Source organism: Diachasmimorpha longicaudata, chromosome 7 (assembly GCF_034640455.1).
Source record: "Diachasmimorpha longicaudata isolate KC_UGA_2023 chromosome 7, iyDiaLong2, whole genome shotgun sequence".
Taxonomy (NCBI): Eukaryota; Metazoa; Arthropoda; class Insecta; order Hymenoptera; family Braconidae; genus Diachasmimorpha; species Diachasmimorpha longicaudata.
In genome coordinates this window covers 1972853-1995026 of record NC_087231.1, presented here as the reverse complement: position 1 = coordinate 1995026, position 22174 = coordinate 1972853, and positions in this window count along the sequence as shown.

Sequence of the window (22174 nt, the reverse complement as noted above, 5' to 3'; positions counted from 1 at the left end):
TCGGTGTCTCTCTGTCACTCTCTGTCTCTCTCTATCTCTCGCTGTTTCTCTCTACTTGTCTCTGTCTCTCTCTGTTTCTTTCTGTCCCTCTCTGTCTCTCTCTGTCTCTTTCTGTCCCTCTCACTCTCTCCTTGCCATTCTCTGTCTCCCTCTGTCTCTCTCTGTCTCTCTCTCCCTCTCGCCGTCTCTCTCTATCTGCCTCTCTCCGTCCCTCTCTGTCTCTCTCTATCTCTCCCTGTTTCTCTCTACTTCTCTCTGTCTCTCTCTGTTTCTCCCGGTCTCTGTCTCTACCCTCCTGTCTCTCTCTCCCTCTCTCCGTCTCTCTCTATGTGTCTCTCTCTCTATCTGTCTCTCTCTGTCTCTTTCTGTCTATCTCAGTCTCTCTCTGTCCCTCTCTGCCTCTCTCTAACTCTCTGCCTCTTTCTGTCCCTCTATGTCTCTTTCTGTCTCTCTCCGTCTCTGTCTCTTTCTGTCCCTCTCTGTCTCTCCTTGCCTCTCTCTCTCTTTCTCTGTCTCTCTCTGTCTCTCTCCGCCTCTCTCGGTCTCTCTCCGTCTCTCTCTCTGTCTCTCTCAGCCTCTCTCTGTCTCTCCCTGCCTCTCTCTGTCTCTCTTTGTCTCTCACTGCCTCACTCTGCCTCTCTCTGTCCCTCTCTGTCTGTCTCTGTCTCTCTCCATCTCACTCTGTCTCTCTTAGTCTCTCTTAGTCTCTCTCTGCCTCTCTCTGCCTCTATTTGCCCCTACTGTTTGTCTCTGTCTCTCTCGGTCTCTCTATCTCACTCTGTCTCTCTCTCTGCCTCTCTCTGTCTCTCCCGGTCTCTGTCTCTGTCTCCCTGTCTCTCTCTACCTCTCTCTGTCTCTATCTGCCTCTCTCCGTCCCTCTCTGTCTCTTTCTGTCTCACTCCGTCTCTGTCTCTTTCTGTCCCTCTCTGTCTCACCTTGCCTCTCCCTGTCCCTCTCTGACTTTCTCTGTCTTTCTCGGTGTCTCTCTGTCACTCTCTGTCTCTCTCTATCTCTCGCTGTTTCTCTCTACTTGTCTCTGTCTCTCTCTGTTTCTTTCTGTCCCTCTCTGTCTCTCTCTGTCTCTTTCTGTCCCTCTCACTCTCTCCTTGCCACTCTCTGTCTCCCTCTGTCTCTCTCTGTCTCTCTCTCCCTCTCGCCGTCTCTCTCTATCTGCCTCTCTCTGTCCCTCTCTGTCTCTCTCTATCTCTCCCTGTTTCTCTCTACTTCTCTCTGTCTCTCTCTGTTTCTCCCGGTCTCTGTCTCTACCCTCCTGTCTCTCTCTCCCTCTCTCCGTCTCTCTCTATCTGTCTCTCCCTCTATCTGCCTCTCTCTGTCTCTCTCTACTTCTCTCTGTCTCTCTCTGTCTCTTTCTGTCCCTCTCTGCCTCTTTCTGTCCCTCTCTGTCTCCCCTTGCCTCTCTCTGTCTCCCTCTGTCTCTCTCTGTCTCTCCGTCTCTCTCTGTCTCTCTCTGTCTTTCTCCGTCTCTCTCTGTCTGTCTTGATCATTAGCTTTCTGCCGCTCTCCGTCTCTCTCTATCTGCCTCTCTCTGTCCCTCTCTACTTCTCTCTGTCCCTCTCTCTCTCTTTCTGTCCCTCTCTGTCACTCCTTGCCTCTCTCTGTCTCCCTCTGTCTCTCTCTGTCTCTCTCCGCCTCTCTCCGTCTCTCTCTGTCTCTCTCTGGCTCTCTCCGTCTCTCTCTGTCTCTCTCCGTCTCTGTCTCTTTCTGTCTCTCTCCGTCTCTGTCCCTCTCTGTCTCTCCTTGCCTCTCTCTGTCTCTCTCTGTCTGTCTCTGCCTCTCTCTAACTCTCTGTCTCTCTCTGTCTCTCTTTGTCTCTATCTGTCTCTGTCTGTCTCCCTCTGTCTCTCTCTGTCACTCTCTGCCTCTCTCTCCCTCTCGCCGTCTCTCTCTATCTGCCTCTCTCTGTCCCTCTCTGTCTCTCTCTATCTCTCCCTGTTTCTCTCTACTTCTCTCTGTCTCTCTCTGTCTCTCCCGGTCTCTGTCTCTACCCTCCTGTCTCTCTCTCCCTCTCTCCGTCTCTCTCTATCTGTCTCTCTCTTCATCTGTCTCTCTCTGTCTCTTTCTGTCTATCTCTGTCTCTCTCTGTCCCTCTCTGACTTTCTCTGTCTTTCTCGGTGTCTCTCTGTCACTCTCTGTCTCTCTCTATCTCTCGCTGTTTCTCTCTACTTGTCTCTGTCTCTCTCTGTCTCTTTCTGTCCCTCTCTGTCTCTCTCTGTCTCTTTCTGTCCCTCTCTGTCTCTCCTTGCCTCTCTCTGTCTCCCTCTGTCTCTCTCTGTATTCCGCCTCTCTCCGTCTCTCTCTGTCTCTCTCTCCCTCTCTCCGTCTCTCTCTATCTGCCCCTCTCTGTCCCTCTCTATCCCTCTCTATCTCCCGCTGTTTCTCTCTACTTTTCTCTGTCTCTCTCTGTCTCTCTCTGTCTCTCTCTGTCTCTCTCTGCCTCTCTTTCTCTCTTTCTCTCTCTCTTTCTCTCTCTCTGCCTCTATCTGCCTCTCTCTGTCTCTCTCTACTTCTCTCTGTCTCTCTCTGTCTTTTTCTGTCCCTCTCTGCCTCTTTCTGTCCCACTCTGTCTCCCCTTGCCTCTCTCTGTCTCCCTCTGTCTCTCTCTGTCTCTCCGTCTCTCTCTGTCTCTCTCTGTCTTTCTCCGTCTCTCTCTGTCTGTCTTGATCATTAGCTTTCTGCCGCTCTCCGTCTCTCTCTATCTGCCTCTCTCTGTCCCTCTCTACTTCTCTCTGTCTCTCTCTGTCTCTTCCTGTCCCTCTCTGCCTCTTTCTATCCCTCTCTGTCTCTCCTTGCCTCTCACTGTCTCCCTCTGTCTCTCTCTGTTTCTCTCTGTCTCTCTCTCCCTCTCGCCGTCTCTCTCTATCTGCCTCTCTCTGTCCCTCTCTGTCTCTCTCTATCTCTCCCTGTTTCTCTCTACTTCTCTCTGTCTCTCTCTGTCTCTCCCGGTCTCTGTCTCTACCCTCCTGTCTCTCTCTCCCTCTCTCCGTCTCTCTCTATCTGTCTCTCTCTCTATCTGTCTCTCTCTGTCTCTTTCTGTCTATCTCTGTCTCGCTCTGTCCCTCTCTGACTTTCTCTGTCTTTCTCGGTGTCCCTCTGTCACTCTCTGTCTCTCTCTATCTCTCGCTGTTTCTCTTCACTTGTCTCTGTCTCTCTCTGTCTCTTTCTGTCCCTCTCTGTCTCTCTCCGTCTCTCTCTGTCTCTCTCTCTGCCTCTCTCTAACTCTCTGCCTCTCTCTGTCCCTCTATGTCTCTTTCTGTCTCTCTCCGTCTCTGTCTCTTTCTGTCCCTCTCTGTCTCTCCTTGCCTCTCTCTCTCTTTCTCTGTCTCTCTCTGTCTCTCTCCGCCTCTCTCGGTCTCTCTCCGTCTCTCTCTCTGTCTCTCTCAGCCTCTCTCTGTCTCTCCCTGCCTCTCTCTGTCTCTCTTTGTCTCTCACTGCCTCACTCTGCCTCTCTCTGTCCCTCTCTGTCTGTCTCTGTCTCTCTCCATCTCACTCTGTCTCTCTTAGTCTCTCTTAGTCTCTCTCTGCCTCTCTCTGCCTCTATCTGTCCCTCACTGTTTGTCTCTGCCTCTTTCTGTCCCTCTCTGTCTCTCCTTGCCGCTCTCTGTCTCCCTCTGTCTCTCTCTGTCTCTCTCCGCCTCTCTCGGTCTCTCTCTGTCTCTCTCTGTCTCTCTCCGTCTCTCTCTGTCTGTCTTGATCATTAGCTTTCTGCCGCTCTCCGTTCTCTCTGGCTCTCTTTGTTTCTCTGTCTCTCTCTGTCACACTCTGTCTCTCTCTCTCTGTCTCTGTCTCTCTCTGTCTCTCTCCGCCTCTCTCGGTCTCTCTCCGTCTCTCTCTCTGTCTGTCTCCTTCTCTCTCTATCTGCCTCTCTCTGTCCCTCGATGTCTCTTTCTGTCTCTCTCCGTCTCTGTCTCTTTCTGTCCTTCTCTGTCTCTCCTTGCCTCTCTCTCTCTGTCTCTGTCTCTCTTTGTCTCTCTCCGCCTCTCTCGGTCTCTCTCCGTCTCTCTCTCTCTCTGTGTGTCTCCGTCTCTGTCTATCTGCCTCTCTCTGTCCCTCTCTGTCCCGCTCGGACTTTCTCTGTCTTTCTCGGTGTCTCTCTGTCACTCTCTGTCTCTCTCCATCTCTCGCTGTTTCTCTCTACTTCTCTCTGTCCCTCTCTCTCTCTTTCTGTCCCTCTCTGTCACTCCTTGCCTCTCTCTGTCTCCCTCTGTCTCTCTCTGTCTCTCTCCGCCTCTCTCCGTCTCTCTCTGTCTCTCTCTGGCTCTCTCCGTCTCTCTCTGTCTCTCTCCGTCTCTGTCTCTTTCTGTCTCTCTCCGTCTCTGTCCCTCTCTGTCTCTCCTTGTCTCTCTCTGTCTCTCTCTGTCTGTCGCTGCCTCTCTCTAACTCTCTGTCTCTCTCTGTCTCTCTTTGTCTCTATCTGTCTCTCTCTGTCTCCCTCTGTCTCTCTCTGTCACTCTCTGCCTCTCTCTCCCTCTCGCCGTCTCTCTCTATCTGCCTCTCTGTCCCTCTCTGTCTGTCTCTATCTCTCCCTGTTTCTCTCTACTTCTCTCTGTCTCTCTCTGTCTCTCCCGGTCTCTGTCTCTACCCTCCTGTCTCTCTCTCCCTCTCTCCGTCTCTCTCTATCTGTCTCCCTCTTCATCTGTCTCTCTCTGTCTCTTTCTGTCTATCTCTGTCTCTCTCTGTCCCTCTCTGACTTTCTCTGTCTTTCTCGGTGTCTCTCTGTCACTCTCTGTCTCTCTCTATCTCTCGCTGTTTCTCTCTACTTGTCTCTGTCTCTCTCTGTCTCTTTCTGACCCTCTCTGTCTCTCCTTGCCTCTCTCTGTCTCCCTCTGTCTCTCTCTGTATTCCGCCTCTCTCCGTCTCTCTCTGTCTCTCTCTCCCTCTCTCCGTCTCTCTCTATCTGCCCCTCTCTGTCCCTCTCTATCTCTCTCTATCTCTCGCTGTTTCTCTCTACTTTTCTCTGTCTCTCTCTGTCTCTCTCTGTCTCTCTCTGCCTCTCTTTCTCTCTTTCTCTCTCTCTTTCTCTCTCTCTGCCTCTCTCTCCCTCTATCTGCCTCTCTCTGTCTCTCTCTACTTCTCTCTGTCTCTCTCTGTCTCTTTCTGTCCCTCTCTGCCTCTTTCTGTCCCTCTCTGTCTCCCCTTGCCTCTCTCTGTCTCCCTCTGTCTCTCTCTGTCTCTCTCTGTCTCTCTCTGTCTTTCTCCGTCTCTCTCTCTGTCTGTCTTGATCATTAGCTTTCTGCCGCTCTCCGTCTCTCTCTATCTGCCTCTCTCTGTCCCTCTCTACTTCTCTCTGTCTCTCTCTGTCTCTTCCTGTCCCTCTCTGCCTCTTTCTGTCCCTCTCTGTCTCTCCTTATCTCTCTCTGTTTCCCTCTGTCTCTCTCTGTCTCTCTCTGTCTCTCTCTCCCTCTCGCCGTCTCTCTCTATCTGCCTCTCTCTGTCTCTCTCTGTCTCTCTCTGCCTCTCTCTAACTCTCTGCCTCTCTCTGGCTCTCTTTATTTCTCTATCACTTTCTTCTCTCTGTCTCTATCTGCCTCTCTCCGTCCCTCTCTGTCTCTTTCTGTCTCACTCCGTCTCTGTCTCTTTCTGTCCCTCTCTGTCTCTCCTTGCCTCTCTCTGTCTCCCTCTGTCTCTCTCTGTCTCTCTCCGCCTCTCTCCGTCTCTCTCTGTCTCTCTCTGTCTCTCTCTGCCTCTCTCTCACTCTCTGTCTCTCTCTGCCTCTCTCTGCCTCTCTCTAACTCTCTGTCTCTCTCTGCCTCTCGCTGTTTCTCTCTACTTCTCTCTGTCTCTCTCTCTCTCTTTCTGTCCCTCTCTGCCTCTCTCTCCCTCTATGTGCCTCTCTCTGTCTCTCTCTACTTCTCTCTGTCTCTCTCTGTCTCTTTCTGTCCCTCTCTGCCTCTTTCTGTCCCTCTCTGTCTCCCCTTGCCTCTCTCTGTCTCCCTCTGTCTCTCTCTGTCTCTCTCCGCCTCTCTCCGTCTCTCTCTGTCTCTCTCTGTCTTTCTCCGTCTCTCTCTGTCTGTCTTGATCATTAGCTTTCTGCCGCTCTCCGTCTCTCTCTATCTGCCTCTCTCTGTCCCTCTCTGCTTCTCTCTGTCTCTCTCTGTCTCTTTCTGTCCCTCTCTGCCTCTTTCTGTCCCTCTCTGTCTCTCCTTGCCTCTCTCTGTCTCCCTCTGTCTCTCTCTGTCTCTCTCTGCCTCTCTCTCCCTCTCGCCGTCTCTCTCTATCTGCCTCTCTATGTCCCTCTCTGTCTCTCTCTGTCTCTCTCCGTCTCTCTCTGTCTCTCCCTCTCTCTCTGTCTGTCTCCGTCTCTGTCTATCTGCCTCTCTCTGTCCCTCTCTGTCCCGCTCTGACTTTCTCTGTCTTTCTCTGTCTTCCTCGGTGTCTCTCTGTCACTCTCTGTCTCCCTCCATCTCTCCCTGTTTCTCTGTACTTCTCTCTGTCTCTCTCTGTCTCTCCCGGTCTCTGTCTCTACCCTCCTGTCTCTCTCTCCCTCTCTCCGTCTCTCTCTATCTGTCTCTCTCTCTAGCTGTCTCTCTCTGTCTCTCTCCGTCTCTCTCTGTCTCTCTCTCTGCCTCTCTCTAACTCTCTGCCTCTCTCTGTCCCTCTATGTCTCTTTCTGTCTCTCTCCGTCTCTGTCTCTTTCTGTCCCTCTCTGTCTCTCCTTGCCTCTCTCTCTCTTTCTCTGTCTCTCTCTGTCTCTCTCCGCCTCTCTCGGTCTCTCTCCGTCTCTCTCTCTGTCTCTCTCAGCCTCTCTCTGTCTCTCCCTGCCTCTCTCTGCCTCTCTTTGTCTCTCACTGCCTCACTCTGCCTCTCTCTGTCCCTCTCTGTCTGTCTCTGTCTCTCTCCATCTCACTCTGTCTCTCTTAGTCTCTCTTAGTCTCTCTCTGCCTCTCTCTGCCTCTATCTGTCCCTCACTGTCTGTCGCTGTCTCTCTCGGTCTCTCTATCTCACTCTGTCTCTCTCTGCCTCTCTCTGTCTCTCTCTGTCTCTCCCGGTCTCTGTCTCTGTCTCCCTGTCTCTCTCTACCTCTCTCTGTCTCTATCTGCCTCTCTCCGTCCCTCTCTGTCTCTTTCTGTCTCACTCCGTCTCTGTCTCTTTCTGTCCCTCTCTGTCTCTCCTTGCCGCTCCCTGTCCCTCTCTGACTTTCTCTGTCTTTCTCGGTGTCTCTCTGTCACTCTCTCTCTCTCTATCTCTCGCTGTTTCTCTCTACTTGTCTCTGTCTCTCTCTGTCTCTTTCTGTCCCTCTCTGTCTCTCTCTGTCTCTTTCTGTCCCTCTCACTCTCTCCTTGCCACTCTCTGTCTCCCTCTGTATCTCTCTGTCTCTCTCCACCTCTCTCCGTCTCTCTCTGCCTCTCTCTGTCTCTCTCCGTCTCTCTCTGTCTGTCTTGATCATTAGCTTTCTGCCGCTCTCCGTTCTCTCTGGCTCTCTTTGTTTCTCTATCTCTCTCTGTCTCTCTCTCCCTCTCTCCGTCTCTCTCTATCACCCGCTCTCTGTCCCTCTCTGTCTCACTCTATCTCTCGCTGTTTCTCTCTACTTCTCTCTGTCTCTCTCTCTCTCTCTCTTTCTGTCCCTCTCTGTCTCTCCTTGCCTCTCTGTCTCCCTCTGTCTCTCTCTGTCTCTCTCTGTCTCTCTCCGCCTCTCTCCGTCTCTCTCTGTCTCTCTCTGTCTCTCTCCGTCTCTCTCTGTCTCTCTCTCTCTCTGTCTGTCTCCGTCTCTGTCTATCTGCCTCTCTCTGTCCCTCTCTGTCCCGCTCTGACTTTCTCTGTCTTTCTCTGTCTTCCTCGGTGTCTCTCTGTCACTCTCTGTCTCCCTCCATCTCTCACGGTTTCTCTCTACTTCTCTCTGTCTCTCTCTCTCTCTTTCTGTCCCTCTCTGTCTCTCCTTGCCTCTCTGTCTCCCGCTGTCTCTCTCTGTCTCTCTCTGTCTCTCTCCGCCTCACTCCGTCTCTCTCTGTCTCTCTCTGTCTCTCTCCGTCTCTCTCTGTCTCTCTCTCTCTCTGTCTGTCTCCGTCTCTGTCTATCTGCCTCTCTCTGTCCCTCTCTGTCCCGCTCTGACTTTCTCTGTCTTTCTCTGTCTTCCTCGGTGTCTCTCTGTCACTCTCTGTCTCCCTCCATCTCTCACTGTTTCTCTCTACTTCTCTCTGTCTCTCTCTCTCTCTTTCTGTCCCTCTCTGTCTCTCCTTGCCTCGCTCTGTCTCCCTCTGTCTCTCTCTGTCTCTCTCCGCCTCTCTCCGTCTCTCTCTGTCTCTCTCTGTCTCTCTCTGCCTCTCTCTGTCTCTCTCTGTGCCTCTCTGGCTCTTTTTTTTCTCTATCGATTTCTTCCTCTCTCCGTTTCTCTCTGTCTCGTTCTGTCTCTCTCTCCACCTCTCTCTGGCCTTCTCTGACTTTCTCTGTCTTTCTCGGTGTCTCTCTGTCACTCTCTGTCTCTCCTTGCCTCTCCCTATCTCTCTCTGTCTCTCTCCGCCTCTCTCCGTCTCTCTCTGTCCCTCTCTGTCTCTCTCTGTCTCTCTCTGCCTCTCTCTAACTCTCTGCCTCTCTCTGGCTCCCTTTATTTCTCTATCACTTTCTTCCTCTCTCCGTTTCTCTCTGTCTCGTTCTATCTCTCTCTCCACCTCTCTCTGCCTCTCGATGGCCTTTTCTGACTTTCTCTGTCTTTCTCGGTGTCTCTCTGTCACTCTGTGTCTCCCTCTATCTCTCGCTGTTTCTCTCTATTTCACTCTGTCTCTCCCTCTTTCTGCCCCTCTCTGTCTCTCTCTGTCTCCCTCCGTCTCTCTCTCTCTGTCTCTCTCTGTCTCTCTTTGTCTCTCTCTGCCTCTCTCTGTCCCGCTCTGTCTGTCTCTATCTCTCTCTGTCTCTCCCTGTCCCTCTCTGACTTTCTCTGTCTTTCTCGGTGTCTCTCTGTCACGCCCTCTCTCCCTCTACCTCTCGCTGTATCTCTCTGCTTCTCTCTGTCTCTCTCTGGCTCTGGTTGTTTCTCCATCTCTCTCTCCCTTTCTCCGTTCCTCTCTTGCTCTCTTTGTGTCTGTATCTCTCTCTGTCTGTCTCTGTCTCTCCTTGCTCTCCCTGTCCCTCTCTGACTTGCTCTGTCTTTCTCGGTGTCTCTCTGTCACTCTCTGTCTCTCTCTATCTCTCGCTGTTTCTCTCTACTTGTCTCTGTCTCACTCTGTCTCTTTCTGTCCCTCTCTGTCTCTCCTTGCCTCTCTGTCTCTGTCTCTCTCTGTCTCTCTCCGCCTCTCTCGGTCTCTCTCCGTCTCTCTCTCTCTGTCTCTCTCAGCCTCTCTCCGTCTCTCTCTGTCTCTCTTTGTCTCTCACTGCCTCACTCTGCCTCTCTCTGTCCTCTGCCTCTCTCTGTCCCTCACTGTCTGTCTCTCTCTCTCTCGGTCTCTCTATCTCACTCTGTCTCTCTCTGCCTCTCTCTGTCTCTCTCTGTCTCTCCCGGTCTCTGTCTCTGTCTCCCTGTCTCTCTCTACCTCTCTCTGTCTCTATCTGCCTCCCTCTGTCCCTCTCTGTCTCTTTCTGTCTCTCTCCGTCTCTGTCTCTTCTCTCCCTCTCTGTCTCTTCTTGCCTCTCTCTGTCTCCCTCTGTCTCTCTCTGTCTCTCTCTGGCTCTCTCTGTCTCTCTCCGTCTCTCTCTGCCTCTCTCTGCCTCTCTCTGTCTCTCTCTGTGCCTCTCTGGCTCTTTTATTTCTCTATCGATTTCTTCCTCTCTCCGTTTCTCTCTGTCTCGTTCTGTCTCTCTCTCCACCTCTCTCTGGCCTTCTCTGACTTTCTCTGTCTTTCTCGGTGTCTGTCTGTCACTCTCTGTCTCTCCTTGCCTCTCTCTGTCTCTCTCTGTCTCTCCTTGCCTCTCTCTGTCTCTCTCTGTCTCTCTCCGCTTCTCTCCGTCTCTCTCTGTCCCTCTCTGTCTCTCTCTGTCTCTCTCTGCCTCTCTCTAACCCTCTGCCTCTCTCCGCCTCTCTCCGTCTCTCTCTGCCTCTCTCTGTCTCTCGCTGTGCCTCTCTCTGCCTCTCTCTGTCTCCCTCTGTCTCTGTCTCTCTCCGCCTCTCTCCGTCTCTCTCTGTCTCTCTCTGTCTCTCTCCGTCTCTCTCTGTCTGTCTTGATCATTAGCTTTCTGCCGCTCTCCGTTCTCTCTGGCTCTCTTTGTTTCTCTGTCTCTCTCTGTCTCTCTCCGCCTCTCTCCCTCTCTCTCTGTCTCTCTCTGTCTCACTCCGTCTCTCTCTGTCTGTCTCCGTCTCTGTCTATCTGCCTCTCTCTGTCCCTCTCTGTCCCGCTCTGACTTTCTCTGTCTTTCTCTGTCTTCCTCGGTGTCTCTCTGTCACTCTCTGTCTCTCTCCATCTCTCGCTGTTTCTCTCTACTTCTCTCTGTCTCTCTCTCTCTCTCTTTCTGTCCCTCTCTGTCTCTCCTTGCCTCTCTCTGTCTCTCTCTGTCTCTTTCTGTCCCTCTCTGCCTCTCTCTGTCTCCCTCTGTCTCTCTCTGTCTCTCTCTGTCTCTCTCTGTCTCTCTCCGTCTCTCTCTGCCTCTCTCTAACTCTCTGCCTCTCTCTGCCTCTCTCTGTCTCTCTCTGTGCCTCTCTGGCTCTTTTATTTCTCTATCGATTTCTTCCTCTCTCCGTTTCTCTCTGTCTCGTTCTGTCTCTCTCTCCACCTCTCTCTGGCCTTCTCTGACTTTCTCTGTCTTTCTCGGTGTCTCTCTGTCACTCTCTGTCTCTCCTTGCCTCTCTCTATCTCTCTCTGTCTCTCTCCGCCTCTCTCCGTCTCTCTCTGTCCCTCTCTGTCTCTCTCTGTCTCTCTCTGCCTCTCTCTAACCCTCTACCTCTCTCCGCCTCTCTCCGTCTCTCTCCGCCTCTCTCTGTCTCTCTCTGTGCCTCTCTCTGCCTCTCTCTGTCTCCCTCTGTCTCTGTCTCGCTCCGCTTCTCTCCGTCTCTCTCTGTCTCTCTCTGTCTCTCTCCGTCTATTGAATTATTACGTTTAATTTATTTTATACTATATGACGTTTACAAAAACGAATCGACGTGGACGGCGACAGAGCGTCACCCGAGAGTTTGTGTAACATAAACATTATTTTCTAAGTAAGAAAGAACAGAGGGTTCATTCATTAGGTGACGAATTTGGTTTTGGCCTTAGTGACTAGTCCGTCAGTCTCTTGGAGAGATCCATCGTGTAAAGACGTAACTTCCTCGTGCGATTTTAAATAATAAATAATTTTCAAGAATAATCTTTTGCGTTGTGAACTTATTAATATATCCCACAACCAATAGGTTATGGGCCCAGTCACTTTTTCATCAACCGTGTACATTTTAAATAAATTTTGAGGATTCGAACTGTGAAGTGTTATAGTGAATAAGTGACAATTAAACTGAGAAGTGTTATAGCGCATAAGGGACAATATGAGTGGCTCTAAAGACAGCAGTAATATCCCATTATTCGATGGCAGTAAATATAATGCCTGGAAACATCGAATTCGAAATTTATTAAGGGAAAAAGAGGTACTCTATGTGATTGACGAACAGTGTCCCAATCCAGTGACAAGGAAGTGGCAAAAGGCTGAAAGAAAAGCTCGATGCGCAATAGTGAAGCATTTATCAAATGCATACCTCAAGTACGATGAACCTGACAGTACTGCGAAATCTATTTTGAAAAGTTTAGATCAAATTTATGAGAGGAAAAGTGCAGCAACCGAAGTGTCAGTTCGTAATCGATTAAGCAGATTGAAGATGAAGTGTGATACGCTATTGAAAGACCATTTTGAAGTGTTCGACGATTTGATTACGGAACTAGCGGCGGCTGGTGTGTCTGTGAGTGAAGTACAAAAGGTGTCGTATTTATTGACGAGTCTTCCAACTACTTTCGACACAGTCTCAACAGTGATCGAGACAATGACAGAAGACCAAATCACATTGGATTTTGTAAAGACACGACTTTTAGATCATGAGCTAAAAATGAAAAATGCGGGTGAGGACACGAGTGGAAAAGTGCTTCAAGCCGTAACGGTATCACGCTGTGAAAATCGTTTTAATTCAACTTTCGACAAGGCACGAGATTTCAGGCGGAATAATAGAGGCTCATTTAGAAGAGGCAGAGGCGCACGTTTTTCGGGAGGATTTAAGCCGAGAGGAAACACTGGATCTCCCTTTAAGTGTCATCATTGTGGACGCAAAGGTCATAAAATAGCGGACTGTTATTTTTTCAAGAAAAGTCAACGACATCGGGCGGAACGAAACCCAACACTTCATACAGTTAACACGACGCAGATGGAGACGGAGAACAATAGATCGGGGTTCGCTTTTATGACCGGAGCATACCAAAACATTAAAGGCGACAAATTGATATTTATACTGGACTCGGGATCATCGGATCATATAATAAATGTGGACAACATGTTCTCCAGTATAGTAGAGCTGAATCCACCAACAAAAATTTTCATCGCGAAGAATCATGAGTTCATCACTGCAGCTAAGAAAGGGAAAGTCAACCTGATAACAAATACAGGCGCTGAGTGCACCCTTGAAGACGTCCTCTACTGTCCAGATGTGCCCTACAATTTGTTGTCGGTGAGAAAAATGCAACAGAGCGGGATGAGTATCACATTTGATAAGGATGGAGTGGAAGTAAAGAAAAACGGTAACACCTTGATGTACGGTAAGCTTTTAAACAATTTGATAGTTACTGATTTTAAAATTATCGAGAGGATTAACTTCAAATGTTCTCAAGCTCTGAATGTGAGTAGTGATAATTACGAATTATGGCATCAACGTTTGGGCCATATAGGAAAGAATAAATTTTTAGAATTAAAAACCAAACAAATGGCTCAAGATGTGCGTTACTTAGAAAAAGCCAATCCAAGCGATAGTTTATGCGAGGCTTGTATAAACGGTAAACAAGCTCGATTGCCATTTGAGAAAACTAAAGATAAGAGTCACGTGAAAAGACCATTGTTTATAGTCCATACAGATGTGTGCGGTCCAATTACCCCTGCTACAGTAAATGGTAAAAATTATTATGTCTCATTCATCGATGAATACACCCATTATAGTGTAACATATTTAATTACAAATAAGTCAAATGTTTTCTCAGTTTTTAAAGATTATACAGCTAAAAGTCAAGCTCATTTAAATTCGAAAATCGTGAATTTATATTGCGACAATGGTCGAGAATATTTATCAAATGATATGAAAGAATACTGCGTACAAAATGGAATAAGTTATCATTTAACTGTCCCGCGAACTCCCCAGTTAAAAGGAGTAGCCGAACGTATGAATCGAACAATAACTGAGAGAGCACGTGCAATGATAAACGGTGCAGGTCTAAGTAAAGAGTTTTGGGGAGAGGCTGTCTTAACAGCTACTTACTTGATAAATATAACTCCAACGAAAGCGTTAAAAGTAGACAAAACCCCATTTGAAATGTGGCATGGATATAAACCCAAATTAAAATATTTAAGAGTTTTCGGCTCGACAGTCTATGTCCATAATAAAACTAGGAAGCGAAAATTTGATGAAAAATCATGGAAAGCAGTATTGGTGGGATTTGAACCAAACGGATATAAAGTTTGGGATGTCGATAAAGAAAAATTCGTAGTAGTACGTGATGTTATTGTAGATGAGGTAAATTACTTAAAATCTCGCCCAGTGATGAAAGAATTAAATGAAGGAAAAACCTCTAGTAAAACTGATATTTCTGACATTGAGTCAAAATCAGTAGAATCAGAAGGTAAATCTGATGATGTTAAATCAGATGGAAAAATGATGAGAAAATCTGATAATGAGAAATCAGATACACTGGCGATTGATGGAAAAGTAATGCAAAGTCCTGAGAAAAGTAAATCTGTAATTGAAACAGATAGCGAAATGAAAAATCAAACTAGAAGAAGTGAGAGAATTAAATTACGTCCTCCTATTTCATATAATGAATTAAATACACCCGAAGATTTTCTTTTGTATGCCGAATCAGATATTTGCAAACTACCATGTTCGTATGAAGAAATAAAGACTAGAGATGATAGAGTTCAATGGGAAACAGCGGTTAAAGATGAATTGAATGCACTCATGATGAACAAAACCTGGACATTAGTAACAAAGCCACAAAACAAGAATATTGTAGATTGTAAGTGGATTTTTTCAATTAAAAATGATGAATTCGGAAACCCACAGAGATATAAAGCTCGCTTAGTTGCTAGAGGGTTTAGCCAGGAATATTTGGTCGACTATGATGAAACTTTTGCGCCAGTAGCAAGAATTTCAAGTTTTAGGTTTATCGTCGCATTTGCTAATCAGAATAATTTATTAGTTCATCATATGGATGTCAAAACGGCATTTTTGAATGGTATATTAAAGGAAGAACTTTATATGAGAGTTCCAGAGGGTGTTGTAAATAATGGTAACCAAGTTTGCAGATTAAATAAAGCTCTGTATGGTTTGAAACAGGCCGCAAGATGTTGGTTCGAGGTATTCGAAAAAGCTCTCATTGAAAAAGGGTTCAAAAATTCATCAAGTGATCGTTGTATTTATTTTCTAGACAGAGGTAATATATCGAAAAATATATATGTAGTTTTATATGTTGATGATCTGGTAATAGCGACTGCCAATAATGAAACAATGAAACAATTTAAGAATTATTTAATGCACAAATTTCAAATGAAAGATCTCATGGAAATTAGATTGTTTTTAGGGATTCGAGTTGAGAGAGACAATGAGAAATTAACATTGGATCAAAGTGCATACATTAAAACGGTTTTACAGAAATTTAAAATGATTGATTGCAAAGCAGTAGATACACCACTCCCAAGTAAATTGAATTACACGGCTTTAAATTCAGATGAAAAATATGAAGCACCATGCAAAAATTTGATCGGTTGTCTTATGTATTTAATGATTTGTACAAGACCAGACTTGAGTACTGCAGTAGGTATTTTGAGTCGATATACCAACAAAAATAACAAAGAACTTTGGCAAAATCTGAAAAGAGTTTTAAGATATTTAAAAGGGTCAATCGATATAAAGTTAACTTATTCGCGAAATAATTTTCAAAATCTTATGACAGGCTATGTAGATTCAGACTGGGGCGGTGGTGAAGGAACGGATCGTAAAAGTACGACAGGCTACCTTTTCAAGCTCTATGACCGGTGTACGATATGTTGGAATACAAAAAAGCAAGCTTCTGTAGCCAGCTCTTCAACAGAGGCTGAGTACATGGCTCTCTATGAAGCTGTTAAGGAGGCACTATGGCTAAAATCTTTAGCTATAAGCATTAATGCTTATATATCCGACCCTATCATTATACACGAAGACAATACCGGTTGTATTAGCATAGCAAATAATCCGAGTAGCCATAAACGATCGAAACATATTGATATTAAATACCACGTCATAAGAGAACAAGTCGAGAAAAATGTAATTAAATTAATATTTATTCCAACAGGTAATCAAGTGGCAGATATGATGACGAAACCACTGCCAGCCATCAAATTCCTGGAATTTAGAAATGAACTAGGACTGCTATAACTGGACACATGCCATTACTAATATTTTGTGTTTTTGTTCTTTCATAGTCTCATAGTCTGATTGGGTTTTTCTGGGTTTCCCCAATCCAATGCAACGAATGTTGGACTATTTTGTTTGCCCCAGACATAAATATTAGAAAGCGCGAGGAAGGTCTGTCTTAAGTAGTATGTTAATTTTAATATAATGTGATTATTTCTATTATTGTTAAGTTTCGTAATTAAAGCTAATGCTATGTCACGACGATTCATTTTTGAGGAGGCGTATTGAATTATTACGTTTAATTTATTTTATACTATATGACGTTTACAAAAACGAATCGACGTGGACGGCGACAGAGCGTCACCCGAGAGTTTGTGTAACATAAACATTATTTTCTAAGTAAGAAAGAACAGAGGGTTCATTCATTAGGTGACGAATTTGGTTTTGGCCTTAGTGACTAGTCCGTCAGTCTCTTGGAGAGATCCATCGTGTAAAGACGTAACTTCCTCGTGCGATTTTAAATAATAAATAATTTTCAAGAATAATCTTTTGCGTTGTGAACTTATTAATATATCCCACAACCAATACCGTCTCTCTCTGTCTGTCTTGATCACTAGCTTTCTGCCGCTCTCCGTTCTCTCTGGCTCTCTTTGTTTCTCTGTCTCTCTCTGTCACTCTCTGTCTGTCTCCTTCTGTCTCTATCTGCATCTCTCTGTCCCTCTATGTCTCTTTCTGTCTCTCTCCGTCTCTGTCTCTTTCTGTCCCTCTCTGTCTCTCCTTGCCGCTCTCTCTCTTTCTCTGTCTCTCTCTGTCTCTCTCCGCCTCTCTCGGTCTCTCTCCGTCTCTCTCTCTGTCTCTCTCAGCCTCTCTCTCAGCCTCTCTCTGTCTCTCCCTGCCTCTCTCTGTCTCTCTTTGTCTCTCACTGCCTCACTCTGCCTCTCTCTGTCCCTCTCTGTCTGTCTCAGTCTCTCTCCATCTCACTCTGTCTCTCTTAGTCTCTCTTAGTCTCTCTCGGTCTCTCTATCTCACTCTGTCTCTCTCTGCCTCTCTCTGTCTCTCTCTGTCTCTCCCGGTCTCTGTCTCTGTCTCCCTGTCTCTCTCTACCTCTCTCTGTCTCTATCTGCCTCTCTCCGCCTCTCTCCGTCTCTCTCTGTCCCTCTCTGTCTCTTTCTGTCCCTCTCTGTCTCTCCTTGCCTCTCTCTGTCTCCCTCTGTCTCTCTCTCTGTCTCTCTCCGCCTCTCTCCGTCTCTCTCTGTCTCTCTCTGTCTCTCCCTGCCTCTCTCTGTCTCTCTTTCTCTCTCTCTTTCTCATTCTCTGCCTCGTTCTGCTTCTATCTGCCTCTCTCTGTCTCTCGCTACTTCTCTCTGTCCCTCTCTGTCCCGCTCTGTCTGTCTCTATCTCTCTCTGTCTCTCCCTGTCCCTCTCTGACTTTCTCTGTCTTTCTCGGTGTCTCTCTGTCACGCCCTCTCTCCCTCTACCTCTCGCTGTATCTCTCTGCTTCTCTCTGTCTCTCTCTGGCTCTGGTTGTTTCTCCATCTCTCTCTCCCTTTCTCCGTTCCTCTCTTGCTCTCTTTGTGTCTGTATCTCTCTCTGTCTGTCTCTGTCTCTCCTTGCCTCTCCCTGTCCCTCTCTGACTTGCTCTGTCTTTCTCGGTGTCTCTCTGTCACTCTCTGTCTCTCTCTATCTCTCGCTGTTTCTCTCTAGTTGTCTCTGTCTCACTCTGTCTCTTTCTGTCCCTCTCTGTCTCTCCTTGCCTCTCTGTCTCTGTCTCACTCTGTCTCTCTCCGCCTCTCTCGGTCTCTCGCCGTCTCTCTCTCTGTCTCTCTCAGCCTCTCTCCGTCTCTCTCTGTCTCTCTTTGTCTCTCACTGCCTCACTCTGCCTCTCTCTGTCCCTCTCTGTCTGTCTCTGTCTCTCTCCATCTCACTCATTCTCTCTTAGTCTCTCTTAGTCTCTCTCTGCCTCTATCTGCCTCTCTCTGTCCCTCACTGTCTGTCTCTCTCTCTCTCTCGGTCTCTCTATCTCACTCTGTCTCTCTCTGCCTCTCTCTGTCTCTCCCGGTCTCTGTCTCTGTCTCCCTGTCTCTCTCTACCTCTCTCTGTCTCTATCTGCCTCCCTCTGTTCCTCTCTGTCTCTTTCTGTCTCTCTCCGTCTCTGTCTCTTCTCTCCCTCTCTGTCTCTCCTTGCCTCTCTCTGTCTCCCTCTGTCTCTCTCTGTCTCTCTCTGTCTCTCTCTGTCTCTCTCTAACTCTCTCTGTCTCTCTCTGCCTCTCTCTAACTCTCTGCCTCTCTCTGCCTCTCTCTGTCTCTCTCTGTGCCTCTCTGGCTCTTTTTTTTCTCTATCGATTTCTTCCTCTCTCCGTTTCTCTCTGTCTCGTTCTGTCTCTCTCTCCACCTCTCTCTGGCCTTCTCTGACTTTCTCTGTCTTTCTCGGTGTCTCTCTGTCACTCTCTGTCTCTCCTTGCCTCTCCCTATCTCTCTCTGTCTCTCTCCGCCTCTCTCCGTCTCTCTCTGTCCCTCTCTGTCTCTCTCTGTCTCTCTCTGCCTCTCTCTAACCCTCTGCCTCTCTCCGCCTCTCTCCGTCTCTCTCTGCCTCTCTCTGTCTCTCTCTGTGCCTCTCTCTGCCTCTCTCTGTCTCCCTCTGTCTCTGTCTCGCTCCGCCTCTCTCCGTCTCTCTCTGTCTCTCTCTGTCTCTCTCTCTCTCTCTCTCTGTCTCTCTCTGTCTCTCTCCGTCTCTCTCTGTCTCTCTCTCTCTCTGTCTGTCTCCGTCTCTGTCTATCTGCCTCTCTCTGTCCCTCTCTGTCCCGCTCTGACTTTCTCTGTCTTTCTCTGTCTTCCTCGGTGTCTCTCTGTCACTCTCTGTCTCCCTCCATCTCTCACTGTTTCTCTATACTTCTCTCTGTCTCTCTCTCTCTCTCTTTCTGTCCCTCTCTGTCTCTCCTTGCCTCTCTCTGTCTCCCTCTGTCTCACTCTGTCTCTCTCCGCCTCTCTCCGTCTCTCTCTGTCTCTCTCTGTCTCTCTCTGTCTCTCTCAGTCTCTCTCCGCCTCTCTCCGTCTCTCTCCGGCTCTCTCTGTCCCTCTCTGTCTCTCTCTGTCTCTCTCTAACCCTCTGCCTCTCTGCCTCTCCCTGTCCCTCTCTGACTTTCTCTGTATTTCTCGGTGTCTCTCTTTCACTCTCTGTCTCCCTCTATCTCTCTCTATTTCTCTCTACTTGTCTCTGTCTCGCTCCGCCTCTCTCCGTCTCTCTCTGTCTCTCTCCGTCTCTCTCTGTCTCTCTCTGTCTCTCTCCGTCTCTCTCTGTCTCTCTCTCTCTCTGTCTGTCTCCGTCTCTGTCTATCTGCCTCTCTCTGTCCCTCTCTGTCCCGCTCTGACTTTCTCTGTCTTTCTCTGTCTTCCTCGGTGTCTCTCTGTCACTCTCTGTCTCCCTCCATCTCTCACTGTTTCTCTATACTTCTCTCTGTCTCTCTCTCTCTCTTTCTGTCCCTCTCTGTCTCTCCTTGCCTCTCTCTGTCTCCCTCTGTCTCACTCTGTCTCTCTCCGCCTCTCTCCGTCTCTCTCTGTCTCTCTCTGTCTCTCTCTGTCTCTCTCAGTCTCTCTCCGCCTCTCTCCGTCTCTCTCCGGTTCTCTCTGTCCCTCTCTGTCTCTCTCTGTCTCTCTCTAACCCTCTGCCTCTCTGCCTCTCCCTGTCCCTCTCTGACTTTCTCTGTATTTCTCGGTGTCTCTCTTTCACTCTCTGTCTCCCTCTATCTCTCGCTATTTCTCTCTACTTGTCTCTGTCTCTCTCTGTCTCTTTCTGTCCCTCTCTGTCTCACTCTGTCTCTTTCTGTCCCTCTCTGTCTCTCCTTGCCTCTCTGTCTCTGTCTCTCTCTGTCTCTCTCCGCCTCTCTCGGTCTCTCTCCGTCTCTCTCTCTCTCTGTCTCTCTCCGTCTCTCTCTCTCTCTGTCTCTCTCAGCCTCTCTCCGTCTCTCTCTGTCTCTCTTTGTCTCTCACTGCCTCTCTCTGTCCCTCTCTGTCTGTCTCTGTCTCTCTCCATCTCACTCATTCTCTCTTAGTCTCTCTTAGTCTCTCTCTGCCTCTCTCTGCCTCTCTCTGTCCCTCACTGTCTGTCTCTCTCTCTCTCTCGGTCTCTCTATCTCACTCTGTCTCTCTCTGCCTCTCTCTGTCTCTCTCTGTCTCTCCCGGTCTCTGTCTCCGTCTCCCTGTCTCTCTCTACCTCTCTCTGTCTCTATCTGCCTCCCTCTGTCCCTCTCTGTCTCTTTCTGTCTCTCTCCGTCTCTGTCTCTTCTCTCCCTCTCTGTCTCTCCTTGCCTCTCTCTGCCTCCCTCTGTCTCTCTCTGTCTCTCTCTGGCTCTCTCTGTCTCTCTCCGTCTCTCTCTGCCTCTCTCTAACTCTCTGCCTCTCTCTGCCTCTCTCTGTCTCTCTCTGTGCCTCTCTGGCTCTTTTATTTCTCTATCGATTTCTTCCTCTCTCCGTTTCTCTCTGTCTCGTTCTGTCTCTCTCTCCACCTCTCTCTGGCCTTCTCTGACTTTCTCTGTCTTTCTCGGTGTCTCTCTATCACTCTCTGTCTCTCCTTGCCTCTCTCTGTCTCTCTCTGTCTCTCTCCGCTTCTCTCCGTCTCTCTCTGTCCCTCTCTGTCTCTCTCTGTCTCTCTCTGCCTCTCTCTAACCCTCTGCCTTTCTCCGCCTCTCTCCGTCTCTCTCTGCCTCTCTCTGTCTCTCGCTGTGCCTCTCTCTGCCTCTCTCTGTCTCCCTCTGTCTCTGTCTCTCTCCGCCTCTCTCCGTCTCTCTCTGTCTCTCTCTGTCTCTCTCCGTCTCTCTCTGTCTGTCTTGATCATTAGCTTTCTGCCGCTCTCCGGTCTCTCTGGCTCTCTTTGTTTCTCTGTCTCTCTCTGTCTCTCTCCGTCTCTCTCTCTCTGTCTCTCTCAGCCTCTCTCCGTCTCTCTCTGTCTCTCTTTGTCTCTCACTGCCTCACTCTGCCTCTCTCTGTCCCTCTCTGTCTGTCTCTGTCTCTCTCCATCTCACTCATTCTCTCTTAGTCTCTCTTAGTCTCTCTCTGCCTCTCTCTGCCTCTCTCTGTCCCTCACTGTCTGTCTCTCTCTCTCTCTCTCGGTCTCTCTATCTCACTCTGTCTCTCTCTGCCTCTCTCTGTCTCTCTCTGTCTCTCCCGGTCTCTGTCTCTGTCTCCCTGTCTCTCTCTACCTCTCTCTGTCTCTATCTGCCTCCCTCTGTCCCTCTCTGTCTCTTTCTGTCTCTCTCCGTCTCTGTCTCTCTCCGCCTCTCTCCGTCTCTCTCTGTCTCTCTCTGTCTCTCTCCGTCTCTCTCTGTCTGTCTTGATCATTAGCTTTCTGCCGCTCTCCGTTCTCTCTGTCACTCTCTGTCTCTCTCTCTCTCTGTCTCTGTCTCTCTCTGTCTCTCTCCGCCTCTCTCGGTCTCTCTCCGTCTCTCTCTCTGTCTGTCTCCTTCTCTCTCTATCTGCCTCTCTCTGTCCCTCTATGTGTCTTTCTGTCTCTCTCCGTCTCTGTCTCTTTCTGTCCCTCTCTGTCTCTCCTTGCCTCTCTCTCTCTGTCTCTGTCTCTCTCTGTCTCTCTCCGCCTCTCTCGGTCTCTCTCCGCCTCTCTCCGTCTCTCTCTCTCTCTCTGTCTGTCTCTGTCTATCTGCCTCTCTCTGTCCCTCTCTGTCCCGCTCGGACTTTCTCTGTCTTTCTCGGTGTCTCTCTGTCACTCTCTGTCTCCCTCCATCTCTCACTGTTTCTCTATACTTCTCTCTGTCTCTCTCTCTCTCTTTCTGTCCCTCTCTGTCTCTCCTTGCCTCTCTCTGTCTCCCTCTGTCTCACTCTGTCTCTCTCCGCCTCTCTCCGTCTCTCTCTGTCTCTCTCTGTCTCTCTCTGTCTCTCTCAGTCTCTCTCCGCCTCTCTCCGTCTCTCTCCGGCTCTCTCTGTCCCTCTCTGTCTCTCTCTGTCTCTCTCTAACCCTCTGCCTCTCTGCCTCGCCCTGTCCCTCTCTGACTTTCTCTGTATTTCTCGGTGTCTCTCTTTCACTCTCTGTCTCCCTCTATCTCTCGCTATTTCTCTCTACTTGTCTCTGTCTCTCTCTGTCTCTTTCTGTCCCTCTCTGTCTCACTCTGTCTCTTTCTGTCCCTCTCTGTCTCTCCTTGCCTCTCTGTCTCTGTCTCTCTCTGTCTCTCTCCGCCTCTCTCGGTCTCTCTCCGTCTCTCTCTCTCTCTGTCTCTCTCAGCCTCTCTCCGTCTCTCTCTGTCTCTCTTTGTCTCTCACTGCCTCACTCTGCCTCTCTCTGTCCCTCTCTGTCTGTCTCTGTCTCTCTCCATCTCACTCATTCTCTCTTAGTCTCTCTTAGTCTCTCTCTGCCTCTCTCTGCCTCTCTCTGTCCCTCACTGTCTGTCTCTCTCTCTCTCTCGGTCTCTCTATCTCACTCTGTCTCTCTCTGCCTCTCTCTGTCTCTCTCTGTCTCTCCCGGTTTCTGTCTCTGTCTCCCTGTCTCTCTCTACCTCTCTCTGTCTCTATCTGCCTCCCTCTGTCCCTCTCTGTCTCTTTCTGTCTCTCTCCGTCTCTGTCTCTTCTCTCCCTCTCTGTCTCTCCTTGCCTCTCTCTGCCTCCCTCTGTCTCTCTCTGTCTCTCTCTGGCTCTCTCTGTCTCTCTCCGTCTCTCTCTGCCTCTCTCTAACTCTCTGCC